Genomic DNA, 13,193 nt, shown 5'->3' on the forward strand with positions numbered 1-13,193 from the left:
TTGTTTGCCACATCGCAGGTGACAAAAAAGTAGAGCTGCAGCTCTTTCGGGGCCCAGACCTAGGAGCTCCCCAATCCAGGGCTCTGACACCCTCTTTGGGGCTCTGCAGTGTCTGACATCTCCAAGCTTCCATGCACCACCATGTTCCCTGGTGCCAGCAGTGGAACCCACTTGCAGTACGCCTGATCCAGTCACAGGCTCACAGGGAACTTCTTCCTGTGCTTGTGACTGGAACTGCTTGCCCCACCATAGCCAGTATGCCTGGCTGTGCCCAGTGGCTGGACCACTGGCTCACTCATGCACCCCTCACCACTCCACAACTGTTTTGTCCTTTGCAGGTATGGGATTCGGGCCAGTAGTGTAAGCCGAGTTTGCCTGCCAGGCCAAATGGGAAGAAGGAGCCCAGCAAGTCCAAGCAAAACTCTGGCAAAGGCACCACCAGACACAAAGGCTTCCAGCTGGTAAAGCAGCCCCCTAAGAATCCTGTGAAAATATCATAACTCTGTGTTTAACCTTTACAGAAACTACTGGATTGGGTTTTTAAAGCAGCCATACAATTATTTCACATTCCCACCAACAGTGGATGAGGATTCCAGTTTCCTCACACTTTTGATATTATTTGTTGTTTTTCTTTTGGTTATAGCCATTCTGGTGGATGTGAAGTGATATGTCATTGTGATTTTGATTTGCATTCTCTGATGGTTAATGATATTGAGTGTCTTTTCATGTGACTATTGGCCATTTGTTAATCTTCTCAGTAGTGTATCTATTCCTATTTGGCCATTTGTCTCTTTATTACAGTGTCATAAGAGTTCATTAGATTATAGACACAAGTATCTTATGAGACGTGGAGTTTCAAAATATATTCTCACATTCTATGAGTTGTCTTTTCACTTTCTTGTTGGTATCCTTTAAAGTAAAAAAAAAGGTTTTTAATTTTGATGATGTTCAATTTATTTATTTTGTTCTCATTTACCTTTAGTGTCACGTGTAAGAAGGTTTTGCCTTAATTCTAGATCATTGCTATGGTCTGAATGTTAGTGCCTCCCAAAGTTAATATGTTGAAATCCTGACTCTAAGGGTGATGATATTAGAAAGTTGGGTTGGGGGGCAGGGTCTTTGGGAAGTGATTAGATTATGAAAGCAAAGTCCTCAAGAATGGAATTAGTGTGTTTGTAAAAGAGAAAAGAGACCCCAGAAAGCTGACTTGTCTCTTCTGACATGTGATGTTGTAGTAAAAGGATAACTGTCCATGAGCCAGTAAGACCCTCACCAGAGACTGAGTTTGCCAACATCTTAATCTTGGATTTTCCAGGCTCCAAAAGGAAATCATTAAAATTTCTGGAAATTTTAAAATAACTTTCTGTTTATTTGAAACTACCCTGTTATGATATTTTGGTATAGCAGCCCAAATGCACTAAAACAGAAAATTGGTACTAAGATGTAGGAGTGCTCTTGTAAAAAATACCTAAAAATACGGAAATAACTTTGGAACTGGATAAAGGGTAGCGGCTTAAAGTGTTTTGAGGTACATTCTAGAAAAAGACTGCATTGCAGTGAACAGAACATTAAAGAAAATTTTGATGAAGAAATAGAAGAAGAGAGATGTAGAGAGAACCTCAATCTTCTTAGAGAACAACTAAGTGATTATGAACATGATAGAAATATAGACAGCTAAGGCCATTCTGATGAGGTCTCAGGCAGAAATGGGGAATATGATATTGGACAATTGGGAAAAGGCCATCCCTATTATAAAGTAACAATGAACTTGGCTTAATTATGTACATGTCCTAATCATTTGTGAAAGATAGAAGTTTGAGCAATAAAATTGGATATTTGGCTGGGACAATTTCTAGGCAAAGCATTTAAGGAGCAGCATGGTTGGTTTTTGTAATTGAGTGCTTATAGTAAAATGCAAGAAGGGAGATGACTTAATGATAAAATAGTTAATCAAAACAGAAGTGAAATGTATAAATTTGGAAAAGTATCAGCCTATCCATACTGGAAAACATGAGAAAGCTTTTTGGGAGAGAACGCAAATGGTGTGACCAAACATAATGAGTTCAGTATGGATCAACCATTCCAACAAAAGCTAGGTGATATTCATGCAGATAATGGGGAGATTAGTCAATCATCTAAACAGAAACCAGGACATATTATCCAAGACAATGGAAGAATGACCTTAAAGCCATTTTCGAGGTAATCATGGCTATCTCTCTTATTACAGTACCAGAGTGTAAGGACCTGGGAGGCAAAACAATTTCAAAGAAGGGGCCACCACCGCTGGTGCCACTTCACATGGCAGACTTTGTTCCCCACATTCTGTCACAGCACTCTGCAGCCACCCCAGGTGCAGCTCCAGCAAGCCAGATGCAGTATGCACTGTGCTTAGCAAAGCTATGAGGGTATAGCTACCTCTATCTAGATTTCAAAGGATGCCCCAGAGAGGCAGGAGGCTCAGGCAAAGAACTGCTACTGGGGAGAGCCATCACAGAGATTCCCCACTAGGACAATGTAGATCCATGGGAGTAGTGTCAACTCCACAATCCCATACAGACAGAGCTACGAGCTTGTGATTACAGCTTGGGAGTGCTGCAGGCGTCTAACTTCAACCAGTGAGAGCTGCATATTGGTGGCACCCAACCAAGCCATGGAGTCAAGGCTCCCCACATCTGCAGAATGAGACTTCTACACCAGTGCACCTAGAGGTGCATATACATTTAGCACTTACTTTGTTAATTTTTTTCCTAGATATTTTATTCTTTATAATGCTATCAAAATGGAATTGTATTATTAATTTTATTTTCAGATTGTTCATTGTTATTGTATGGCATATAATTGACTTTTTAATATTGATATTTTTAAAAAATCTTTGTTTTTAATTTCTGTGGCTACATAGTCAGTGTATATATTTATGGGGTACATGAGATATTTTGATGGCATATTAATGTGTAATAATCACCTCAGGGTAAATGAGGTATCTATCACCTGAAGTGTTTATTCTTCATGTTATAAACAATCCAACTATTTTAGTTATTTTTAAATGCACAATTAAATTATTATTGCCTTTATTACCCTGTTGTGCTATCAAATGCTAGATCTTATTTATTCTAACTAATTTTGTTCCCATTAACCATCCTTACTTCTACAACTCTCCTCCCCACTACACTTCCTAGCCTCTAATAACCATCATTCTGCTCTCTGTCTCCATTAGTTCAATTGTTTTAACTTTTAACTCCCAAAAATAAGTGAAGAACATGGGAAATTTTTGTTTCTGTGCCTAGTTTATTTCACTGAACATAATAATCTCCAGTTCTATCCATGTCGTGGCAGATGACAGGATCTCATTCTCTTTTATGTCTGAATAGTATTCCACTGTGTATAAATACATTTTATTTCTCCACTCATCTGTTGATGGACTCTTAGGTTGTTTCCAGATGTTGGCTAATATGAATACTGCTGCAGTAAACATGAGAGTACAGATATCTCTTTGATATCTTGATTTCCTTTATTTTTGGTATATACCTAGAAATGGGATATCTGGATTGTATCATAGCTTTTAGTTTTTCTTCAAGGACCTTCAAACTGTTCTCCATAGTGGTTGTACTAATTTAAATTCCCACCAACAGTGTCCTAGAGTTCCTTTTCCTCCACTTCCTTGCCAACATTGGTTATTGCCTGTTTTTTGGATAAAAGCCATTTTAACTTGGGTGATATATCTCATTGTAGTTTTGACTTGCATTTCTCTGATGATCAATGATGTTGAGCACTTTTGCCTATATCCATTTGCCACTTGTATATCTTCTTTTGAGAAATGTCTATTCAGAATTTTTACCCGTTTCTAAATTGGGTTATTAGTTCTTTTCTTATAGAGTTGTTTGAGCTCTGTATATATTCTGGTTATTAATCCCTTGTCAGATGGGTAGTTCGCAAATGTTTTTTCCCATTCTATGGGCTGTCTCTTCATTTTGTTAATTGTTTCCTTTGCTGGGCGGAAACTTTTTAACTCTATGTGATTCCATTTGTCATTTTTGCTTTGGTGCCCTGTGCTTGTGGGGTAATATTCATCATTTATTCTATAACCCTGTTTAACTTCATTGTTACTTCCCATAGTATTTAAATAGATTCTTTAGAATTTCAATAAACAAAAGCAAGTAATCTATAAATAGAGATAGTTTCACATCTTCTTTTCCAATATAGATTACTTTTGTTTTATTTTCCAGTTGTATTTGTAAGTTTCACATCTTCTTTTCCAATATAGATTACTTTTCTTTTATTTTCTAGTTGTATTTGTCAGAGTTTTCTAGAGAACCACAAGTAATAGAGGATATCTATCTATCTATCTGCCTATATTTATAAATAAAGAGGTATATTATAAGGCATTGGCTTATGTGATTATGGAGACAGACCGGGCCTAAGATCTACAATTGGCAAGATGGAAACACAGGGAGTCACTTACAAAATTGCAGTCTGAGTTTGAAGGCCTGAGAACCAAGATTGCTAATAGTGTAGTCCATTCCAAAGACCAGCAGCCTTCAAACCCAGAAAGAGGCTGATGTTTCAGTCTGGAGTCCAAATGCAGTGAAAAATCAAAATTCCATCTTGTAGGCAGTTAGGCAAGAAGAGTTCCCTCAGACTTTTCGTTCGATTTAGGCAATCCACATTAATGGGAGAAGTCTAGGCCTATCAATTTAAATGTTAATCTATTTGGTCTATTCCTCTCCTCAGTCTACTTTATTCAGTAGACTGAATTAAAAGTTAATCTTTTTAAAAAATCTCACAGACACACCCAGAATAATGCTTGATCAAATTGACTGATCCATGTGACTGCACACCCCATGGCCCAGAATAATGCTTGATCAAATTGCTTGATCCATGTGACTGCACACCCCATGGCCCAGTCAAGTGGATACATACAACTAACCATCATAAACTACCCTTTGTCAACTTGGTACCTGTAATATTGTAATAGAATAAGAAGTTAATGTTTGCTTTATATCTCTGATTCAGTGCTCCTAACCCCCTTGTAATTTATGAAGTGATTTTCCTGGTTTCCAGGAGAATCAACCATGTGATAAGAAGGCTGAAATTTTCAGCCCTACCCCCTAACCTCTAAGGAGGGGAAAGAAGCTGCAAATTGACTTAATCATAAATGGCCAATGACTTATTAAATCATGCCTATGCAATGAATCTTTCATAAAATCCCGAAGGCTGGGGTTCAAAGAGCTTCCAGGTTGGTGAACATGTGGAGGTGCTTGGAGAATGGTGTTCCTACAAACAGTGTGGAAGCTCCACACCCTGCCCCCATACCTCACCCTAATCGTTTCTTCTGTCTGGCTGTTTCTGAATTTTATCTTTTTATAAAAAACTAGTAACCTAGTAAGTAAACTTTTTCCCCAAATACTGTATTTCTAGCAAATTGTTAAAACTGAGGATGGGTCATGGGAACCCATGTTCTATAGCCAAGTTGTACAGATATTGTGGGTAACTTGAGAAGACACTACTTGGAATTGGCATGTGAGATGATAGGAAGTAGTATAGTGGAACTGAGTCATTAACCTGGGGATGTGATGCTAACTCCAAGTAGACAGTAGAAGAATTGAATTTAATCAGCCGACATCCAGTTGATGTTTGTTGGGTAATTAAATTGTTTTGTTGTAGAAACACACACACACACACACACACACACACACATGCACACACACACACACACATACCATGTCAGGAGTCAAGTATTGAGAGTGTTGGGAATGTACAGAAGAAAACAAGAGTTTTTTTCTTTTCAGTGCTCATACGTGTCACCTCACTTTAACCACGCTTAATCTCCAAATAAAGACGATAACAAAGTCGTAATTCCATCTAACATGATACCACTGTCCTGCATACAACTGTACATTCACTAACCCCTTTTCCAGAAGAGAAGGTAAAGTCATTGAGTTATGATTATTCTTCTTTATATCCCATAATTTTGCGATGATGTAAAGCTAACGATATCTGAATACTATGATATAAACTCTGTGTATCTTATGTTACATGATAAAGGAATAAGAAAGGGAAGAAAGCAAAGACATTTGTTTTATACTTATGACATTATGTCCTCATTTTCATAATTTTCTCCCATTCTGTGGGCTGTCTCTTCATTTTGTTTATTGTTTCCTTTGCTGGGCAGAAACTTTTTAACTCTATGTGATCCCATTTATTATTTTTGCTTTGGTCGTGTGGTTGTAGCTGAAATTTATAACTACCTTCTTCCATACCCATTCTGCATTCCCTTTACCTTTCAGCAAGCACTCAACTGGTCATGGTTCTTTCCCTGGTGGAATGACCCAAACTTTCATTCCTGAAGGGTCTGGGCCATTAGTAATACCATCTCATTTGGATTGTTGTAGTTTTCCATTGGCTTTAATCGCATGGCATGGTTATAATAAGATATGCCTTAATGAATCTCCTATATTCTGGACACACTCTTTCTTACCTCCATTGTGGAGTAGTAGTTCAATTTCTTCTTGGTAGTTAGGATGAGTCATCCCAGCCAGCAAGCCAACTCCCTTGTTTGCCTGTTGGTTCAGAGGCATGTGAAGCCCAAAGTGGCTGGGCAGCAGTCTTAACATCCAGTTTTATTGGTCTATTTCTGTTTTTAGGCCAGTACCATGCTGTTTTGGTGACTATAGCTTTGTAGTATAATTTGAATTCAAACAGTGTGATTCCTCCTGTTTTGTCCTTTTTGCTTTGGATGGTTTTGGCTATTCTGGGTCTTTTGTGGTTCCACATAAATTTAAGGGTTGTTCTTTCTATTTCTGTGAAGAATGTAATTTGTATTTTGATAAGGATTACATTGAATCTGTAGAGTGCTTCGGGTAATATGGGCATTTTAACAACATTGAGTCTTCCAATCCATGAACATGGAATATGTGTGTGTGTGTGTGTGTGTGTGTGTGTGTGTGTGTGTGTGTGTATATATGCCCTCTTTAATTTCCTTCATCCATGTTTTATTGTTTTCATTTTGGAAATCTTTCATTTCTTCAGTTTAGTGAATTTCTAAATTTTTTTGTGTGTGGCTAATTATACTTGGATTTACTTTTTTATTTCTTTTTCACATTGTTCAGTGTTGGCAGATAGAACTCTTACTGACTTTTTGTATGTTGATTTTGTATCCTGCAACTTTACTGAATTTGTTTATCAGTTACAATAGTTTTCTTATGGAGTCTAGGTTTTTCCATATATGATTATATCATCAAACAAGGATAATTTGATTTCTTTATTTCCAATTTGGATGCCCTTCATATGTTTTTCTTGTCTGATTGTTCTAGCTAGGACTTTTAGTACTATGTTAAATAACAGTGGTGACAGTGAGCATCTTGTTGTGTTCCAGGTCTTAGTAAAAAGGCTTTCAGTTTTTCCTCATTCAGTTTGATACTAGCTGTGGTGTGTCATATATGGCTTTTATTATGTTATGTTCCTTCAATACCCAATTTTTTGAGTTTTTTATTTATCATGAAGGGTTGTGTTGAATTTTATCAAATGCTTTTTCAACATCAATTGAAATGAGATACGGTTTTGTGTCATGAATTCTGTTGATATAATGTGTCATGTTGATTGATTTGCATATGCGGAACCATTCTTACATCCAAGGGATAAATCCCACTTGGTCATGATGAATGATCTTTCTAACGTATTGTTGAATTTTGTTTGTAAGTATATTGTGTCTGGGATTATTTATAGCCATCATTCTTGATAAGGCTTTTCAGATATTTGAAGAAACTTTGGTATTATAATCTAAGCTGTTTGTTCTTTAGGGGACACTCCAGTAGTACCGTGGTTCTTATAGACTCATAGGAGTACTGCCTTGATGGTCTTAGACAGAATTCATGAGAATTCTCTAGTTTACCAGATACTCTTGTTCCCTTCCCAGATTTTCTCTAAAACATACAGAATCTCTCTCTGTGTTCTCAGCTACCTAAAGCTGGGGGTGGAGTGACACAAACACCCCTGTGACCATCACCACTATGACTGTGTTGCAACAGACTTGAAGCCTGCACAGTGCTGGGCCTCGCCCAAGGCCTGCTGTATGCACTCCCTGGCTTCTGCCTATGTTGATTCAAGGCCCGGGAGCTCTAAAATCAGCAGGTGACAAAGCTAGCCAGACCTATGTCTTTCCATTCAGGGCACAAGTTCCCCCAAGACCCAGGCGCGTCCAGAAGTGTTGTCCAGGAGTCAGAGACTAGAGTCAAAACCTAGTATTCTATTGTACTGTGACTTAGGTGGCACTCAAACGATACAAAAGAGTCCTTCTCCCTCTTCCTTCCCCTTTCCAAAGGCAAAGGTGCCTCACCCTGTAGCCCTCGCCACCTCAGGCCATAAAGAGTATTGCCAGAGTACTACTGATTCTCTTAAGGCCCAAGGTCTCTTAAGTCACCTTGTCATGAATGCTGCCTGGCCTAAGACTCACCCTTCAGGACAGTGGGCTCCCCTCTGGCCTGGGGCAGGTCCAGAAATGCCATCCAAGAGTCAAGTTCTGGAATCAGAGATCCTAAGAGCCCACTTGGTGCTCTATCCCACTGTGGCCAAGCTGGTACCTGAAGCCAGCAAGTCTCAGAGTTTCAACCAAGACCCTTGATGTAGTACCTGGGTATTGCTGCTGTTTTTTCAGGGCCTAAGAGTTCTTCAGTTAGCAGATGATAAATGCTGCCAGCACTGGTTCCTTTCCTTCAAGGCAGCAGGCTCTCTTCTGGTCCAGGGTGTCTCTGGGAGCTAGGCCCTGGAACAGGGGCCTCTTGACTCTGTTCAGTGTCCTATCCTGCCACGGCTGGGCTAGTATCCAAGAAGCAGGACAAAGTTCTCCCCACTCTTCCCTCTCCTCTCTTCAAGTAGAAGGAAGTGGTCTATTTTGAAGCTTCAAGCTGTAAAGCTTGGGTCTAGAGAAGAGGTAATGCCAGCACTCCCTTGGCTTCCCCAGCTGGTGTCTCAGTATATTGTGTGCCACACCCCACCCACCCCTACAATACACTGTCTCTGGGTCCAGCTCAGCGTGAGGACTCACCTACACGGGAGTCTTTATGACCTGGACTGCCGTTCAAGTTTACTTGGAGACACAGTGCTATAGCCCATCGTGATGGAGTTTAAGGGAACTCAGTTTCAGACCACTAGGATTATCAATTCCCCTCTGGCTAGGGCTTATTTAAATGCTCCCTTCATGGGCAAGCATCAGCTGAGTTTGATCCAGTTTTCCTTCCTGCTCTAGCAGAATAGCACTGAGTTCAGTGCCTCACAATTGCTGTGTTCTCCCTCCCCCAGCACCCAGAGATGCTCACTACACCCTACACCACTGCTGCCAGGGGTGGGGGAGGGTTGGTATCAGCAATTCAGGACTGTTTTTCAATCTCTTCAGTGTCTCTTTCAGCAATGTGAAGTTGAAACCATGTATTGTGTGTTCTCACCTGATTTTTGGTTCGTATAAAGGTGTTTTTTTCTGAGTAGATAGTTGTTAATTTGGTGTTCTTGTGGTGGAGGCTGATCAGTGGAGCTTTCTATTCTGCCATCTTGCTCTGCCTTCCAAGCTCTTTTTTAAAATCATGGTTTCCCTTTGCAGAGAGGGAGGGGGATTTGTGTGGCCAAAGGCAACTTTAGCCTTTATTGATAAGATGCATAAGAAAAATCTAAAATTGTTATAAAAGGAGAATACATTCATGTTTTCCTGGTTTATAAAGGATTTAAAAATTTTAAAGGTTCTTCTGCCAAATGCACTAATTCAAGCATTGTGTTTCCTAAGTGTAATATTTAGTTGTTCTGGCTTATTCTTTCAGCTATTGCCTCTGCGTCTCTCGAGGCACTTTACCTCTCCCTAATACTTCTCTGTGCAGCTTAGATTTCCTGGTCCTTCATTTTAGTCATTCTAATATTCAAACCCCTTCTTCCCCTTTTCTTCTTTTGCATGTGCCTTTAATGCCTCCAACCTTACAGCTATTCATTTTCCCAGTATTCACACCTGAGTAGCTGAGTGCTCATGGAAGAATCACTGAACATGACAAGTCACTGAACATGACAAGTAATTTTATAGTCACCCACCTTGACTGGGTCCTCACTAATGCTCAATTATTCTAATTTGTTTCTTTGTTTAACTCTTGTTGTTACTCCCTGCAATGACTATTTCAAATGTCTTCTGAAACTTGCTTGCCCAGCCTCCCTTCTTACTCTCAGCAGGTGACTTTATCTTCTACTTTATAAAGAAAATAGAAGCTCCAGTTCTCAAACATGAAGACCCACTAACTTCTGTCTACATGTAATCCTCCTTTCCTCTTTTTTCTAATGCAATCCTTGTTCCACTTCTGAAAACCTGGACTTTGTCAATTCTGCATATGACATCCGGAAATTTTGAGCCTATTTTGGGACTGCAGGAAGATTTATCCTGAAAACAAAACCAGCACCATGAACGCAGCAGACTAGAAATGGGAAAATATATAAATCTTCAATGACAGTATTAAGTATTTTGTTAAGTATATTTAGAGGTGTCCTTATCAGACACTTCACAGGTTTGTATGAAGAATGAACTGATGAATACCTTTCTTTGTTTCCTTTTCTTTTGTTGTTATTTTTGAGGTGGGGTCTCACTCTGTAGCCCAGGCTGGAGTTCAGTGGAGTGATCTCAGCTCACTGCAATCTCCGTCTCTTGGCTCCTAGTTCAAGCAGTTCTCCTGCCTCAGCCTCTTGAGTAGCTGGGATTACAGGCACGCACCAGCATGCCCAGCTAATTTTTGTATTTTTAGTAGAGAAAAGGTTTCACCATGTTGGCCAGGATGGTCTTGAGCTCCTGACCTCGTGATCCACCCACCTGGGCTTCCCAGAGTGCTGGGATTATACACGTGAGCCACCACGTCTGTCCTGATGAATATCTTTATTATTTAAGTTATTTGAATTATCCCTTTTTCTTGGCATTTACATGCCAAAGAACTGTACATTCTGAAAAGCTAAATACTAAATTCAAAGAGATCTGAAAGTAGGTACATGAGAGCTCCACCCCCAGGATACTCCTACTCAGATGTGTAGCCCTTTGGGAACCGAGTTTATTGTGAAAGGTGTCATGAGGTGCTCCTATTAGACCCTCATATTGTACAGGACATGGACTCTTTTGTCTACTCCGATGAGGCTGAAAACTCTAAAATTCTATATTTCTGGGTTGCCAAATACCTTGAAGACAGAAGCACATTTTGTATGTTTTGAATACTTACTTAGTCCAACTTTTTCTGATAGAAAGGTTGATCTGAAATACCAATCTATTACTGGAAATAGGTGGTATCTATTTTAAAATTTGAATAAGCTTTACTAGCTGTAGTTTACAGTCAATATATTTCACCAACTTTATTATTATTATTTGAGATGGAGTCTTGCTCTATCATCCAGGCTGGAGTGCAGTGTCATGATCTCGGCTCACTGCAACCTCCGCCTCCCATGTAAAAGTGATCCTCCCACCTCAGCCTCCAGAGTAACTAAGATTACAGGCATGTATCACCATGCCTGGCTAATTTTTTGTATTTTTAGTAGAGATGGGGTTTCACCATGTTGGCCAGGCTGGTCTTGAACTCCTGACCACAAGTAATCGCCCACCTCAGCCTCCCAAAATGCTGGGATTACAGGCATGAGCCACTGCACCCGGCCATATTCCACCAAATTTAAATGTATAATTTGATGAGTTTTGACAATTTTATACAGTTATGTAACCATGACCAAAATTATGTATAGAATATTTCCATCGGTCAACAAGTTTATTGGTAGTGTTTGTCATATAAAAAACCTGAATTCACTAAGTTTAAATTAAATCCATAATAACTTTTTCATGTGTACATATTCTTTATATTTATATTTATATATAATTTCTAAATAAATATTTCATTTTACCTTCTTCTTAAACATTATAGTTTTTTTTATTATATAAGCAAGGAATTGAAAAGGACTTGTATAAAGCAGAGCATTTTGAGACAACTGATAGAGTTAAGTCCTTTAAATGAATGCATGGGCAGAAGGTTGTGTTAACTTAAAAAGAAGGTGCATTTTGAGAGAGGAAGAGGACCAACATTCCAACATTACTGCAAGCTGACTATGGTAGGCACTTACATATATCATCCCATTTTGTACTCACGAATAACTTATAATATAGATTTGTTTTTTAAAGTCACTATACCAATTAGTATATAGGCATTCAAAAGGAATAGGTAAATTATCCCAACTCACAAGGTTAGTAAGCAGTAAAACTGAGGTGTGAATACAGATTTACTTACAAAGTGTTTTCGTTCTACTATTTCACATGATCATTCTGTGTATTGGAAGTAAAACAGACAATAAGTTCTTTGAAGGTAGAAACTCTGCCCAAGGCACCATTGAGTGTGTATGTGTGTGTGTGTGTGTGTGTGTGTGTGTGTGTGTGTGTGTGTCAGTGGGGGCATCCATGTGGGGTCTGATAAGGTTTTTTGCATGGGGGTCACATCTAAGCTGAAACTTATGGGGAAAATAGGGACAATCTCGGTGAGGTAAGTGAGGGGTAAAATTGAGAAGTGAGTTCTGGGAAGAAGGAATTGGATGTGTAAAGGCACAGAAATAAAGAGAAGCATTCTTCAGGAATTTAGCAGGAAGGGAATGGTGGGAGAAGTATTTAGAAAGACAGATAACACATTGGTCATTTAACAACAGATACCCCTCCCATGAATATGTCTTGGATAGGATGGATCTGTTGGGTGCATATTGACTATTGTGATTGCATAGTGTCTGGAGTAGCTTTAACAAGTAAGGAGTTATTATTATGGTTGTAGTTATTTTAGACAAGAAGTCAGGCCTTCCAAATATTAGGTAGCCGGTCAAGGTTAGATAATTCTTCTAGCTACCCGCTTGGCCATTCTTACTTAGCATGTGGCTTCTGTTCTCCAGGTTTCAGGATAACTGCTTTACGTTTATATATTGAATCTGCATTTTAGTTAAGAAGAAGTAGGAAAGGCAAAGAGCAAAATGGAAATACCATCAATCTGTCCTTTCTTTTCAAAATCAGAAAACAACATAGTGTTTTTGGAAGCATGAATGAGTAGCCACCCACTTATGTCTTATTAACTATATCTATGTCATAAGGTCATCCCTAGCTGCAGAGGAATCTGGCAATTCAACTGTTTTTTGGATTTATTTTCTTTCTTTCTTTTTTTAATTAGACAGTC

The 13,193-nt window shown here is 39.0% G+C and overlaps 1 long non-coding RNA gene across 2 annotated transcripts in view; it reads left to right on the plus strand.

Moving 5' to 3' along the window:
* The first annotated feature begins 342 nt into the window (after window positions 1-342).
* LOC135272056 (uncharacterized) overlaps window positions 343-13,193 on the plus strand; it is a 73,887-nt gene continuing 61,036 nt past the window's right edge. For both annotated transcript variants that reach the window (XR_010340162.1, XR_010340163.1), the window contains exon 1: window positions 343-461. This is a non-coding gene — a long non-coding RNA (uncharacterized LOC135272056). The remainder of the gene's footprint in view (window positions 462-13,193) is intronic.

This window comes from Aotus nancymaae, unplaced genomic scaffold, assembly GCF_030222135.1.
Source record: "Aotus nancymaae isolate 86718 unplaced genomic scaffold, 86718_ANA_hifiasm-v0.15.2.pri h1tg000103l, whole genome shotgun sequence".
Lineage (NCBI taxonomy): Eukaryota > Metazoa > Chordata > Mammalia > Primates > Aotidae > Aotus > Aotus nancymaae.